The sequence below is a fragment of the Ovis aries genome, chromosome 9 (assembly GCF_016772045.2).
Source record: "Ovis aries strain OAR_USU_Benz2616 breed Rambouillet chromosome 9, ARS-UI_Ramb_v3.0, whole genome shotgun sequence".
Taxonomy (NCBI): domain Eukaryota; kingdom Metazoa; phylum Chordata; class Mammalia; order Artiodactyla; family Bovidae; genus Ovis; species Ovis aries.
Window position 1 is genome coordinate 29277340 of NC_056062.1, and position 15274 is coordinate 29292613.

At 44.3% G+C, this 15274-nt stretch overlaps 1 pseudogene; it reads left to right on the forward strand.

Annotated features, from left to right (window-relative positions):
• The first annotated feature begins 1777 nt into the window (after nucleotides 1–1777).
• Nucleotides 1778–2391, forward strand: LOC114116355 (ribonuclease H2 subunit C-like; annotated as a pseudogene).
• Nucleotides 2392–15274: the final 12883 nt, after the last annotated feature.

The following is a 15274-nucleotide window of genomic DNA, read 5'->3' on the forward strand; positions in this document are numbered from 1 at the left end:
TCCTCTCTAAATTGGGGATTATGATAACACGTGCCTCCTCATAGAGTTTTTGCGAGGATTAACTGAATTAATATTCATAAGTGCTATCTGTGGGTTGGCCGTAAATACCATTTCTGCTATCAAACATAATGCATTACAAAGAGCCATCTGTAGCTATGTGGCCTTGGGGACATCTCTTAACCTCTCTGAGCATCAGGGTCCCCTGTGGTAAAATGGAGATGATGATGCTATCTCACTGTAGTGGGTTGAATCATGGCCCCAAAACAGAAAACCTTATTTGGAAAAAAAAAAAAGATCTTTGCAAATGCAGTTATATAAAGGATCTCAGGATGAGATAATCCCGGATTAACTAGGCAGATCATAAATCAAACGGCAAATGTCCTTTAAGAAAAAGGGTGAGGGAGATTTGAGACACAGAGGCAAAGACGAAGGCAGAAACTGGAGTTATGCAGCCCACAAGCCATGGAACGCCTGAAGCCATCAGAAACCCAAAGAGGCAAAGAAGAGTCCTTCCTCATCTAAAGCCTCTAGAAGGGGAGAACCCTGCCAATACCTTGATTTTGGACTTCTGGACTCCAAAACTTGAGATAATGCATTTCTATTGTTTCAGGCCATGGGAATGTTATAGCACCCGCAGAAAAGCAGTAACTCCTTCAAGATTCCTGCAAGAATTGGAAGAGATAACACCCATACGGGCTTCCCTGGTGGCGCTAGGGGTAAAGAATCTGCCTGCCAATGCGGGAGATGCAGGTTTGATCCCTGGGTAGGGAAGATCCCCTGGAGAAGGAAATGGTAACCCACTCAAGTATTCTTGCCTGGAGAATCAGACAGAGGAGCCAGGCGGGCTACAGTCCATGGGGTTGCAAAAGAGTCGAACAGGACTTAGCAACTAAACAGCAACAACATTGTTATCATTTACCTCCCTTCCCTGGACCTTTGTCTCCCCACCTGTAAAATCAGAATTTACATGCAATGAAGGTGTCCAAGTTTTTGCTACCTTCTGCCAGCTCCTTCATCCTTCAGCTCCCTCACATGGCAAGTTGGGACCATGTTATAATAATTCCTTTTCTCTCTCTTTCTACCTCTATCCATCATCTCAAAGATCCATGATGGACAATGTCCCCAGTGAACAGTCTTCATATCTCTATATCCATCATGGAGGATGGTGAGCACTTGCCCTTACTTAACCCCATCTTCAAACTGGAGGTGATGGTGAGATCACAGAATCCTGAGCAGGCACCCTCCAGACCTTCCAGTCTGAAAGAAGACCCTGGGCAAGCTACTCAACCCTACTAGGACATGATGCCCAAATTATATTTTAGGAATGATAATATCCTCCTCCTTCTCAGAGCTTGATGAGGAGGAAGCACTTAAGGTGACCATATAAATGTCGAAGGCAAAACTAGTAACCACATACGGTGGAGGTAATAACACATAGATAATAACACATAGAGAAGTAAAAATGTGCAGTGACATTAAGAATGTCAATGCCATTTGAAATATAAATATACAGTGACACTGTAAATGACGATGATAGCAGAAAGGATGGGAAAAGGTGATGGTGATGCTTCATGGGTGTACTGGATGGGAATCTGTCGCCAGACTATGCAAAAGGGCTCCCTAACGACTCTCTGGCTCCATTCTCTCCTCTTATCACTCTTGCCCTGCCACCAGGAGTCAGGATTGGAGCGACACTCCCAGAAGAAGTGGGGGAACAATAGATCCATTTATCTTTCAAAAAAATAAAGCTGGCCTGCGAGCTACCGAGAGGCGACGGACTATGGCGAACAGCGACGAGGAAGCCATCGCCAAGCGCTGCGTCCACCTGCGCCCTGATGCCCTGGCCGACCCCGCTCTCGTCTCCCTGCACCTTCTGCCCTGCGAGGTCCGGGTTAACCCGCCCACCTCCGTGGGGCGCTTCTTCTGCCCAGCCATCCATCCGCCAGTGTCCCGACGCATTGGAAGCGTCGTTTCGGGGCCCGCAGTCTACGTGGCGAGAAGGTGGGGGTGCTGCCCGGCTTCGTGGGACAGCTGGTGACAGAAGAGAAGGCAGAGGTGTTGGGGAGGCAGGATGACCGCAGCGAGAGGAGCAGGAACTGGTGGAAAACCCGGAGGCGCTGGAATGGGACTTCGATGGCTTGATCGGGACTTCGACCGCTTGGTTGGAGCCACAGCCAGCCAGTTTCAGCAGCTTCACCCTGTGGGGCCTGGAATCTATCCCTGGTCCAGAAGCCAAAGTGCGTGGGGCCCTAACCTGGTGCACCCTCGCTGCCGCGATTCATGCACAGGTACCGGAAGGCTGAGAACCAGAGCTTGAAATTGAAAGCCACCAATCCCTTCACCCAAATAAACCCCTTCTTCAGTGTGGAGCCAGAGTCCCTCAGGCAATAAAGGAGCTCTTCACAGGAAAACCACTCACTCAATCAATCAATCTCACCGGATCACTCCCTTTCTTAAATCTCTGGCATGGTTAGGAAGGGCTTCCCTGATGGCTCAGAGGTTAAAGCGTCTGCCCGCAATGCGGGAGACCCGGGTCCGATCCCCGGGTCCGATCCCTGGGTCGGGAAGATCCCCTGGAGAAGGAAATGGCAACCCACTCCAGTATTCTTGCCTGGAGAATTCCATGGACGGAGGGGCCTGGCGGGCTACAGTCGGGACACGACTGAGCGACTTCACTTCACTTCACGGTTAGGAAGAAAGTCAAACTCTATTTCCATACCCATAAGGTCCTTTGTATGTGTAAGAATAAACAGCCTCTACTTGTTTAGGTAACAAATAACAGGAGAGCAGAGGGCCCACCCAAGAGGCACTCAGCCAATGCTAATTTCCTTGATGGGCCCACACTTCCTATTCTCTTCTACAGGGCAGAAAGAGAACTCTCTTATTTGCCTATTAACAAACAATGTTTAGCTATTAGCTGCAGTTGACTAAATTGATCTCAGATTGTTGTCCACTGGTTCCCCATCCTATGGCTTATGGGGACACGTGACCTACTCTTTCATTTTAAGGGCTCAGTCCCAGCGAATGCGGTCAAAGTCTTAGATTCTCAAGAAATTCTCAAGGAAATATTTTTACCCTCAAAATTGCTTCCATCTTTTCACCTAGAATGTTGATTTATTTTATTATTCAGTGACTGAAAATTCATGAAATTTTGTGGTTAGAGTAAAAATATCACACACGGTTCCATATGTCCATGCAATGGGGCTGAGAAAATCTGACAATGAAAAAAACCACCATTTCTCCCCCTAGAGTTTAAGGGCCTCCAGTCTCTCTCTTTCTCTCCTTTTTTTTTTTTTTTTTTTTTTGCTTATAATATTTATTCCCTTAATCAGCAACATTGCTTTAAAAAATTATAATTAGATACAAGACTCTATAAATAAGGATAATGGTCAAAGCATTGTATTTTCTTAAATTAGTTTCAAAATTCAAATTCTCAAAAGTAAATGTAATATTTTGGACTCATGGAGCTAAAAGGGAGCATGAGAAACCAGTTGTTCCAAATCAGACAGGCAACATGGAGAAATGGAAACAATGGTGGGTTCCATGAGGGCACAGGACTTTGGGCAGATCACTTAACAACAAAGTCCTGGCCTATAAAATGGATGAATCTCATCTGCTCAACACTCCTGAGAACACTGTGATAGTAAGTAGAAAAGTTAACCATGCTCTAGTGGCCAGGGGTAAATACTCTCCCACACTCTTTATCTCTCTGGGCTCAAGGCCCATTTGGCCTGGGGAAGCAAGAGTAAAGAGATAATAGAGAAAGTCATTGAACACATGTGTGTAAGCAGTATCCAGATCAAGAAACAGGATATGATAATACCCCAGAAGGCCCCAACAATTAGAGAAATTCACTGAACACATGTGTGTAAGCAGTATCGAGATTAAGAAACACGATACGATAGTACCCCAAAAGGCCCCTACATACCTCCTTCCAGTCATTAGACTCTCTGGGGGCAACCACTATCTTCACTTCCAACACCTCATCTTATTTGGACCTGTTTATGATGTTCGTGTACATGGAGCTAGACAGTTGAACCTTCGGTATGGCTTCTGCTCAACACTAAATTTATGAAATTCATTCTCATTGTATGTGTTGTTATAATTTGCTTACACTTGTTCCCTATAGTTCAATTACATAACAATATCACATTCATGTATCTGTTTTACTCTTGATGAGCATTTGGGGCTATTATGGACATTCATGTGCGTATCCTTTGGCAAATATATGTGTGCCTATCTGTTGAGTGTATATCTAGGAATGAAATCAGTGGGTCATGGGGTATATATATAAGTTCAGCTTTCGAGATACAGCCAATTAGTTTCCCAATTATTGTATTCATACCAATCTCTCCCCCCATCAGCAGTGTGTGAGAGTTCCAGTTGCTCCACATCTCAACAGTTGATATTGTCTGTCTTTTTAATTTTAGCCATTTTGGTGGGTTGGAAGTGGCATCATATTGCAGAATGATATTTTTAAGGTGTAAACTGGATTATGTTACTCCACCAATAGTTTCACTTTGCATGCAGAATAAAACCTAACTCTTCAGCTTGACCTATAAGGCCTTGGTTACCTCTGACTTTCTCATTGACCTCTCCCTCTCCTCACTATTCCTCCACTCCACCAGGTTCTTTCTAGTCTTCGGATATGCCTTGGTCATTCCCAACTCAGATCCTTCATATATTCTGTTTCTTCTGTCTAAAATGTTTTCTTTCAAATCAAACCATGTATGACTCTGCCTGGCTCATTCATACATTCAACAAATATTATGGAGTGATTATCAGATTCCTTCTCAAATGTCACCTCCCTGCAAAGATCGTTCCCTGATCACCATCAAGTGAGTCAAGATTACTCCACACCACGACCACCACCCCATGTTCACTCTCTAGACCATTATAGCTAAGTCACTTCAGTCGTGTCTGACTCTTTGTGACCCTATAGACCATAGCCTGCCAGGCTCCTCTGTCCATGCGATTTTCCAGGTGAGAATACTGGTATGGGTTGCCATGCCCTCCTCCAGGGTATCTTCCCTACCCGGGGATTGAACCTGTGATTCTTGAGTCTCCTGCATTGGGAGGCAAGTTCTTTACTACTAGCACCACCTGGACCTTGTCTTGCTTCATTTTCCTGGCAGCACTTATCACTACCTCCCATTTCCTCTTTTAAGATTTTGGCCTTATCACACGAGAACATAAACTAAGAGCAGATACAGTCAGTGTATCTTCAACTAGAACAATATAAACAGTAGGTATACAATAAATATTTATTGGATGAGTAGAGAATAAAAGGGAAGGAATTCAGATAGCCTTCTCAAGGATAACAGAATACTAAAGGTAATGGAGTCTCTCCTATGTTTTTCTATCTTGCTTCCCACCATCATCCCACTTGACTGACAAAAATGAAGCTCAGAAAGATAAAGTGAATGGGCCAAGTCAGCAGCAAAAATGGGGTTTGAATCCAAACTCATGATGTCAAGTTCTAGTAGACTATTCTACCTATAAAAACAGGGACAAAGTCTGATCCCATTTGAATCAAGAACTGATTCAACCTGGAGAAGTCCTCTCTTGTACCATAAAGGTTGACAACACATCAAGAGAATATGACACAGGAATCACCTCTGGTTTTTCCCCAAATCAGTTCTGTCCTTGGTTCAGAGGAAGAGGATAATATTGGGAGGATAAATGTAGATGAGGGTAGCTCCGAGTCTCCCATTCTCTCAAGAAAGGTACGTAAACCATCTTGGCAGGAGCAATTTTACTGGGCTCCAAGGGCCTGAGATCTACCAGGAGACCATGCCCCACCAGGTGAGGGCCCTGTCTCACACCCTTAGTTGGGGGAGAATCAGTGTACCACAATGTGATCCTCCATGGCCGGTTGCATAATTGGATATGTAATCAGTACCTTCAAGAACTTAAGCCAAAAACACTCCTGACACCACTTCGATCTTGCTGAATCACCTCCAAACCCCATGACTGGATGATTCACTGGTCTCCTCTGGGGTCATGACTATCAGGTGCTGACCCAGAAATGAGAACTAAAGTCATAAGGAGAAAGATCCAATAGCTGGACCTCTGGTTTTTCCATTGCTTCAACCTACTACTCGCTGAATCTCCAAGCTGTGATAGAGACCATGTTGGTCTCATAATCTAAATAAGTAGAAAAAGATAACCAGAGACCAAGTAGATAGGATAGGGAGCTAACATCTGGGGAAAAGTCAACTTGGGAAGATAAAAAACATACAAATCAACAACCTTCTATCACAATTTCAAAATCCAAAAATCTCTGAAAACCTGTGTTTTGTTTTGTTGCTTCTTTGTTTTGTATATTTGCAGCAAATTCATTTGGCAGAAAATCATGACAACAAAAACTAAAATGAGACTATTTTTAGAGGCTGAATCTCTACTGTGTTCCAATCCCTGTGTTCATGATTGGTTGATCCAGGGGTTGACAACTGACCCAAGCAGGGTACAGCAGAAAGTCTTCAAAGATGGCCACCATCTATTCCTTTCCTTCTCCTGTGAATTTGCTACTCCTCACATCCAGAGAAGTCTATTTTCACCTATGCTTGAATCTAGGTTGATCTAAGCGAATTTTTCGACCAAAGATTATGGCAGAAGTGATGCTATCTGACATCAAAGTCTAGGTCAAAAGAAGCTTTGCAGCTTTGATCTTAGTCCTTTGGAACATTTGCTCTTGGAACTCCGCTGCTACACTGTAGGGGTATCAAGCAGCCCCCCATAAAGAGGCTCACATGGGGAGAAAGTGAGGTCTCCCCATTGATGGGCTGACTGAGCTCCCAGCTGACAACCAGGAACCACCTACTAGCCATGTGAATGGACCATCTTGGAATTGGATCTTTCAGCAGCACCAGCTGTTGCTGCATAAGCTACACATCTGAGCCCTGCCCAAATTCCTGACCTGTAAATCATGAGATGAAACAAAATTATTGTCTGAAGTCACTACGTTTTGGGATAACTTGATGTTCAGCAACAGATCACCCCAACATGAAGCTAACCATAGTCTCTCTCTCTCTCTGTCCCCCAGGAATTTGAAATTTCAATTGGGGTTAAACAGATATTGGAAGTTTTAGGAGCTGAGTCTCATTAAAAGCAACACTTGGTGTGCATTAGAATCACATGGAAAAACTGTGTGAAATGTACAAAGTTCTAGGCTACCACCCAAATTTCTGACCTAGTCAGATTGGGTAGAGCTTAGAAATATTTTCATCATTTTAAGCAAGCATCCCAGCTGATTCTGATATCATGGACTAAAAGTATGATTTGGATAAACAACTTAGAGAACCAGCGCACACACACATCCACTTAGACTTTCCCTCCCGCTGTGTCCCCAGATTAGCCTTGACTTGAGCCCCTGACAATCAGTGTTAGTTATTTGTAGCCTAAAAACGGGTTGGATATCAAGGCCATGGGTATTGACAAAACCCTGTGTCAATTTTAAAAAAAAAAAAAAACACCTCAGTAGAGGAGATGGTGGTGCTTGAATCCTCATTAACCCACAGTTCTCTCTAAATTGAATTTGAAGACTTAATCATCTTCCTAATTTTAGAATCCTAAAATATCTAGGATTGTGAGATTAAAGGCCTCTTTAAACTGCAATGTGAAATGCTGTATATATATATATATATATATATATATATATATATATATATATTCTTCAAAAGGCAGATCTCATCAGCCACCTTAGGGATTCTTCTGGATTATATCACAGACAACAGGATCCTCTCAGGAAGACAGGCCGGCTGTGATGGCCATTATCTGCAGACAGAATTTTCAAAGGGCTGGTCAGTGTGGGTGAACTCTGGCTGAGGCAATTGCTTTGGGGAAAGATTTTCTTTGAGGAGTCCAGATAGGAGAGATGATTTACAGGCACTGGACTCCCACAGTCCTGCTCTAGTCAGACATGAATCGGGTCAAGGTCTGTGCGTTCTTTCCTGTTTAATGGTTTATTTGAGAATAAGGAAAAGAGAAAAAGAAACAAAATCTCTGTAAGTTAAATTCGTGGACTATTCTCCTTTTCCCACAGCCAGTCCAAAGAGGCAAATACTATGTAAATGGACATTTGATAAGTCTCAAAGTGACAAGCCTGGAGTTTTCAAATATGGGGTCAGTGTTAGCAAACTTGGCAAGCAGGGGACATTTACTTCAGCAACCTTCTCCCAACTCTGTGTTTGGTATTACCTCTCCTTGCTTTATCCTCTGTCTTCATATTGCCCTTCTGTTCCTCTGCTGTTCCCCACACTTAGGTTTCCCACCTAGAAGTAACTTCTTTAGGAAATAATTGAAGCTCCAGCAATGTCTTCCTCTCCGTTCTTCCATCAGCCCACCTCCTCCATCAAAACATAACTTGCTCATATCCATGCCCTCTGGACCCTCCCCATGCCTCACCAATCTGACTATTCATCCTTTTGGCAGCTCTAATAGAAGAGGATTTTTATTATTATCCTTACATTTTGGTTTTGCAATTTATAGGGACCTCAAAGAAGCAATCCTTTGGGAGTAAACTAGTAGTTAAATCTTCAGGCTCACTGCAGTGAGATGACACGGTGACATGCATACACTGTTGATTCTATACGTAAAATAGGTAACTAATGAGAACCTACTATATAGCAGAGGGAACTCCACTTAATGCTCTGTGGTGACCTAAATGGGAAGTAAATCCAAAAACAGAGGGAATGTATGTAAACACATAGCTGATTCACTCTGCTGTCAGCAGAAACTAACACAACATTGTAAAGCAACCATCAGCTCAGCTCAGCTCAGTCGCTCAGGCGTGTCCGACTCTGTGCGACCCCATGAATCGCAGCACGCCAGGCCTCCCTGTCCATCACCAGCTCCTGGAGTTCACTCAGACTCATGTCCATCGAGTCCGTGATGCCACCCAGCCATCTCATCCTCAGTCATCCCCTTCTCCTCCTGCCCCCAATCCCTCCCAGCATCAGAGTCTTTTCCAATGAGTCAACTCTTCGCATGAGGTGGACAAAGTACTGGAGCTTCAGCTTTAGCATCATTCCTTCCAAAGAAATCCCAGGGCTGATCTCCTTCAGAATGGACTGGTTGGATCTCCTTGCAGTCCAAGAGTCTTCTCCAACACCACAGTTCAAACACATCAATTCTTCGGCACTCAGCCTTCTTCACAGTCCAACTCTCACATCCATACATGACCACTGGAAAAACCATAGCCTTGACTAGACGGACCTTAGTCGGCAAAGTAATGTCTCTGCTTTTCAATATGCTATCTAGGTTGGTCATAACTTTCCTATACGCCAATAAAAATTAATCAAAAAGAAGATATGGTACAATACAGAAGATATAAAGAAAACACACACACACAGTGGACTACCGCTCAGCAATTAAAAAGAACGGAATTTTGCCATGTGTAGCACCATGGGGCAGCACCATGGAGGGTATTACGCTGAGTGAAATAAGTCAGACAGAGAAGGACAAATACTTCTCTTTGTATGACATCACTTATCTGTGAAATCTAGGAAATACGACAAACTAGTGAATCTAACAAAAGAGAAGCAGACTCACAGATACAGAGAACAAAGCAGTGGTTACCAGTAGGGAGAGGGAGGGAGAAGGGGAAAGATAGGAGTAGGGGAATAAGAGCTACCAATTATTAGGTTATCAAATAAGCTACAAGAACACATTGTATAACACAGGGACTATAGCCAGTATTTTATAATAACTATAAATGGAGTATAACCTTTAAAATTTTGAATTATATTATATGCTTATAACATATATTTACAACAATTATATGTGTCAATTAAAAAAAAAAAAGACTTTGAAGGGGAAAAAGGGCAACGTATGATTCTTTCTCTGTACTAAGCCCGCTCAGAGGCTCAGGGAGTTGCAGGGTCCTGGGTACTGAAGAAAGGAGAGTTCATTCTTAATGAGGGTATAAGTGAATATGTCCAGATTTTTGGAGTAAAAATGACCTTTCCTGTAACTTAGAATCTATTCTTCCCTATGCAAATTTACAAAAATTCTTTTTAAAATCTGGAAAATAAAACCCACTCAAAAAATTAAATTTCAAGAAATGGAAACCTGAGACTCACCCTCCCAAGGTTCTACCAGCTGATTCCATGGCATGTTTTTGTGGGTGGTTTACACTCAAGACATATCACCACCCTCAGCCCTGCATGGAGGAAAGGGGACACTGATCAGTTCCTCTGACCAAAGCCAATTTTCTAACTTGTGTACCTTAGACCCAAGATTTCCTCCATGACTCTCTTTTCACATTTAAAAAAAAAAAAAAGAAAAATCCAGACAAGAAATAAGAGCTGACTTCTAATCCAGGTTCTGCTGCTCACTATGGGGTTTTGAACTTAACAGAAAAATGAAGACTCCAAAACTTGGAAATTCTCTTCACCTTGAAATATCTAGGATTCCAGGATTGACGGTTTTGGTTTAAAATATGAATTAATTCCCTGAAAAGAGAGACACATTCATTGTCTGGTACCTACTGCCCCTTACAGGTTTCCCTGGTGGCTTAGATGGTAAAGAATCCACCTACAATGCAAGAGACCCAGTTCAATCCCTGGGTCAGGAAGATCCCCTGAAGAAGGGATTAGCTACCCACTCCAGTATTCTGGCTTGGAGAAGTCCACGAGCAGAGGAGCCTATAGAATAGCTAATATTTGCCTGTTTCACTGCTGTGGAACCCAAGGTTAAGTAACGTGCCCAAGGACATATGGTTAGATAGCAAAGATTGGAGCCAGACAATCAGACACCAAAGACCAAGATCTTAACCAGTGTACAAAGCAAACTTATCTTAGTCCAGTCTCCCATAAATGAAAGCGTGTTACTGCTCAGTGTATTAAGATGGATAAAGCTAACGGGGATCTGAGCTACGATCCAGGCTGTTGACAGATCCAGAGACCACTCTCTGCCAGCGGCTCGGAGTGACAGAGAGGTGCAGGTTTTTGGAGTGGCAGTCCTGTCCCCAGAGCTTTTCAGGCCCCCAAACAAAACCTTCTCTGTGTCCCTGATGTTCTTAAAAAGCACAGCAGACCAACTTCAACCATCCTGGACAAACGGCGGCCACCATTCCCCAGCCTATGGAACGGCACCCTGACCCTCCCTTGGCAAATGATTCTGGCCCTGAGATGGGAAAATGGAATGAAAAGGAGGCAGGGAGGAGAGGTGAGGAGTAGAAAAAAACGAAAACTAGTGTCCGCGTCTGTAAAACGCAGAGAGAAGCTGGAAGAATGAGAGAGCATATTTCCACAAGTGGAAGCAAAACACGTTCCACAAACTCTCTTGACCTGACGAAGGATTAGCTTTTAAAGGCCACAACTGCGGGTACCACACGCTGTTTACAAAGCTTCTGCTCCGCCCTGCATGGAGACGTGACTTTCCGTGTCCTCACTGAAGGGCTGGTTGTCTGGTTACCTGAGCTGCCTCAACCCAAACAATTCTCAGAGTCTCTAAGACAGGAGTCAAGAACGAGGCCTGGAGCCAGGCTGTTGACCCAGGTTCACTGTCAGCTGAGCTGCGTGTGTCTTCAAGAGTTTTCTGTATGCTTCAGAAAAGTCAGTGTCGTGAAAGGTGAAAAATAAAGCTGAGGAACTGCTCCTGATTAGAGGAGATAAAAGAGGCATGATGACTAAATGCAATGAATGACCCTCCGGTGCATTTTGGACCAGAGCAGGGGGAGGGATGGATATTACCATAAAGGACATAATTGGGCCAACTGACAATATTTGAATATGGAGTGTGTGTTAGCTAACAGTGTTTTACCCTAAAGCTAAATCTGATAAGGCCAGATACTGTTAAAAAAAATTTTTGACCCACAACTTGTAGCCACTTGCCCAGAAAACCAACCCTCCATCTACAATAAAGAGCCCAGGTAGCAGCCTGTTATAAGTCAGACTTGCACAAAACCAGATTGCTGTCTCTAGTGACAATGCAGGAAGCCAAACAATAATTCAGTAACAATTGGTCCCAAATGGCCAGGACTTGATTAATAGGGGACACCTTTCCTAATGCTTGTTCCTGCTCCCAACTTAGGATCAACCAGAGAAATTCAATCATGCACCCCTAACCAATCATGTGGATCCCCCACTTCCCGTTAGCCCACCTCCAGCATCCCCTTGCCAACAGCCTCCAATCAGGGTATACTTGAAGCCTTCCTTTTTCCCCACTATAAAGCTTTCCCACTCCTCTGCCTGCCTAAGTGATGTTAACCAACTCTCTTGCTATAGTAAGCTCAGCATAAATAGCCTTCGATATTTTTCATTTGGTGGGTCTTGGTTTATTTCCACAGTTCTGCAATTACATGAGAGGATGTCCTTACTCATGGGAAATAGCAATGAAGAGTTTAGGAGTAAAAGGTTTTCTGAATGATTCAGAAAAATTCATATACATCTAGAGAGAGAGGGAGTGATAAAGCAAATGTGGTTGCAAATGAATGATTAGTAAATCTGGATGAATGCTGAGAAACTTCTTTGTAATCTCCTTGCAACTCTTTTCTAAGTTTGTAATTATCTCCAAATAAAAGAATTTTGTTGAAGTGTCCCCAGCTAATTGCTTATACTGAGCAGACAGACCACACCTGTTCAACAGATGATGGACTTATTTCTTGTCTGTGGTTCTCCCCTCGCACAACCACAAAGGCAGAAGCCAGAGGCTCTCTCGACCCCACCCCTGAAGAGCAATCCTATCGTCCCCACACTCACCCTTTCCTAACCCTCTTTGGCAGTTATCTGTTTGGATCACTGGCTGCATGGAGAACCAGAGTGATCCTGGAGTCCCTTCTTCCCTGGGCCATGGGGCACAGAAACAGCAAGATACTCTTCTCATTGTCAGCCCTCACAGACCCTGGGGCTCGTGATGCAAATGGCTCATGAACAAAGGATTGCAAGAATGTTTGGAGATTGGCCATCAGTTTCTTAAAGTTAAACTGAGTTCTTGGATCTGGCTGAACTTAACTAGTACATTCCAAAGCTGCTGTAGATGACTGTTTCCTCATCTTACCTTCTTCCTCTTCTTTCATGCGACATATTGGGGCCCCTTCATCTTTATTAGGGCTTCCCTGGCGGCTCAGATGGTAAAAAGATCTGCCTGCAATGCAGGAGACCCGGGTTCCATCCCTGGATCCGGAAGATCCCCTGGAGGAGGGCATGGCAACCCACTCCAGTATTCCTGCTTAGAGAATCCCATGGACAGAGGAGCCTGGTGGGCTACAGTCCAGAGGGCCGCACTCTTACCCCTTCACCCGGCAGTTCCTAAACTTGGCTACCAGTGGAATCATCTGAGGAGCTCCAAAACATACTGATGCTGGGTACTGTGTCCCAGAAATTCTTATTCAATTGTTCCAAGATGAGGTCTGAGGTTTGGGGGTTTTGTTGTGTTTCTTTTGATTTTTTAAGTTCCCTAGAAGATTCTAATGTCTCAGCCAAGATTGAGAACCACTACCTTAATGCACTGTCAAATACATCTACAACGCTCTTCTCTCCCAGACTTCCCATCCTTCTGATTACTCTGATCATTTCTTCGGGCCTCACTGAGGCTCCCACATAGGGAGAACTTCCGTGAAGTGGTTAGAATTCACTTGGCCTTTCTTTGAAAATCTTTCCACAACAATGAATTAAAGAAAGATGAGACACATGAAAACCTGCTCTGGTCAATAACAATCAAAAGGAACCATCATCATTTCCTATAAATAAACTCACCCCAGCATATATTTACAGGACAAAAACCCCAGCAGTGGAACAGCACCCAGCACACGTCCCCTTGTGACTGCACAAACTGCTACAAAGCAGAAAACAACAGACTGTCCGTCCAGATGTAGATACAAGATACTGACGATACGTGGGGCAGAGCGATGATGCAACTGCGTCAGATTTACAGCAGCAGGTGGTGGCCTTGCCTAGCAGGCGTCTACACGGTCATCCGACCTCTCGGTCACAGGAAAGAGAGCACAAGAAGGTCCAGTACCAGGGAGTTTGTTGAAAGATCTGCAGTTTGGATTCAAAACAGAGTGGTCTGGAAGATGCTGGGAAAGTATGCACTTGTACAGTTTTCAGTCCAGATATTTGCAGAATTAAGAAGAAGGCTTCTAAAAATGACTTGTCTCTCTCCTATCCCTGGCTTGGTCCAATTAATTGAGTCTCTGCAGGTAGGCTATCCCAGGTGGCACTAGTGGTAAAGAATCTCCCTGCCAGTGCAGGAGACACAAGAGACATGGGTTCGATCCCTAGGTCAGGAAGATCCCTTGGAGAAAGAAATGGCAACCCACTCCAGTATTCTTGCCTGGACAATCCCATTGGCAGAGGAGCCTGCCAGCTTCATAGGGTTTGCAAAGAGTCAGACACAACTGAAGCAACTTAGCATGTGGGCAGGGCCCAGACACTGGTATTTTGGGAATTTCAGGGTTTGTTTTGGTTTGGTTTGGTTGTACTACGCAACTTGCAGGCAGTTTGTGGGATTTTAGTTCCCCAATTAGGGATCGAACCCAAGCCCTCAGCAGTGAGAGTGAGGAGTCCCAACTGCTGGACCACTAGGGAATTCTCAGGCACTGATATTTTTCAGAGCTCCCCAGAGAGTCTAGGGTGCTGTCACTTGACTTCGAGTGTCACCTCTGCAAGGAGTCCTCTTGTCTCACCATCCAGGAAGGACCCTGGGCTCCCAGCCCCCTCAAGTGGGTTCTGCAGCCGCATCACTTCTCCTACCACCATCCCCTTAGCACTGCCGTCTCTTCTCACACCCCCGCTCCTGTTACACACACGTATGCATATACATACATTCATAAACACTCACACTAACACAGACTCTCACACACAGGGACCCACAGAACAAAACTCTCAGCAAGTCCATGTGAGTCATAAGAGGTTCTTGCATGTGAGTTGTTCTCTTAACTACACTGCGAGTTTCTGGAAGTAACTGTGTCTTCTCAACCTCTGAGGGTCCCCACAGCATCTAGCAGAGTTCCAGGCTCCAGGAACTTCAAGAGTTAAATGCCCAAAGGGTCCACTGATCCCTTTAGCCAAAACTATCAGTGGACAATTCACCTCCCTGAGCCCAAGACTTGGTATCCTGAAGTAGACTCACACGGCTACTGAATATTCCATACCATAGCCTGGGTTTGTGTTTTGGCTCCAATGCTTATGAACTCTGTGACCTTGAGCTCAACCTGTTCTCTAGGCCTCAGCTTCTGTAGCAGCCAAATGACAATAAGAATGGTAATCCACTCTTGGCTGGGAAATCCCATGGACAGAGGAGCCTGGTAGGCTACAGTCCATGGGGT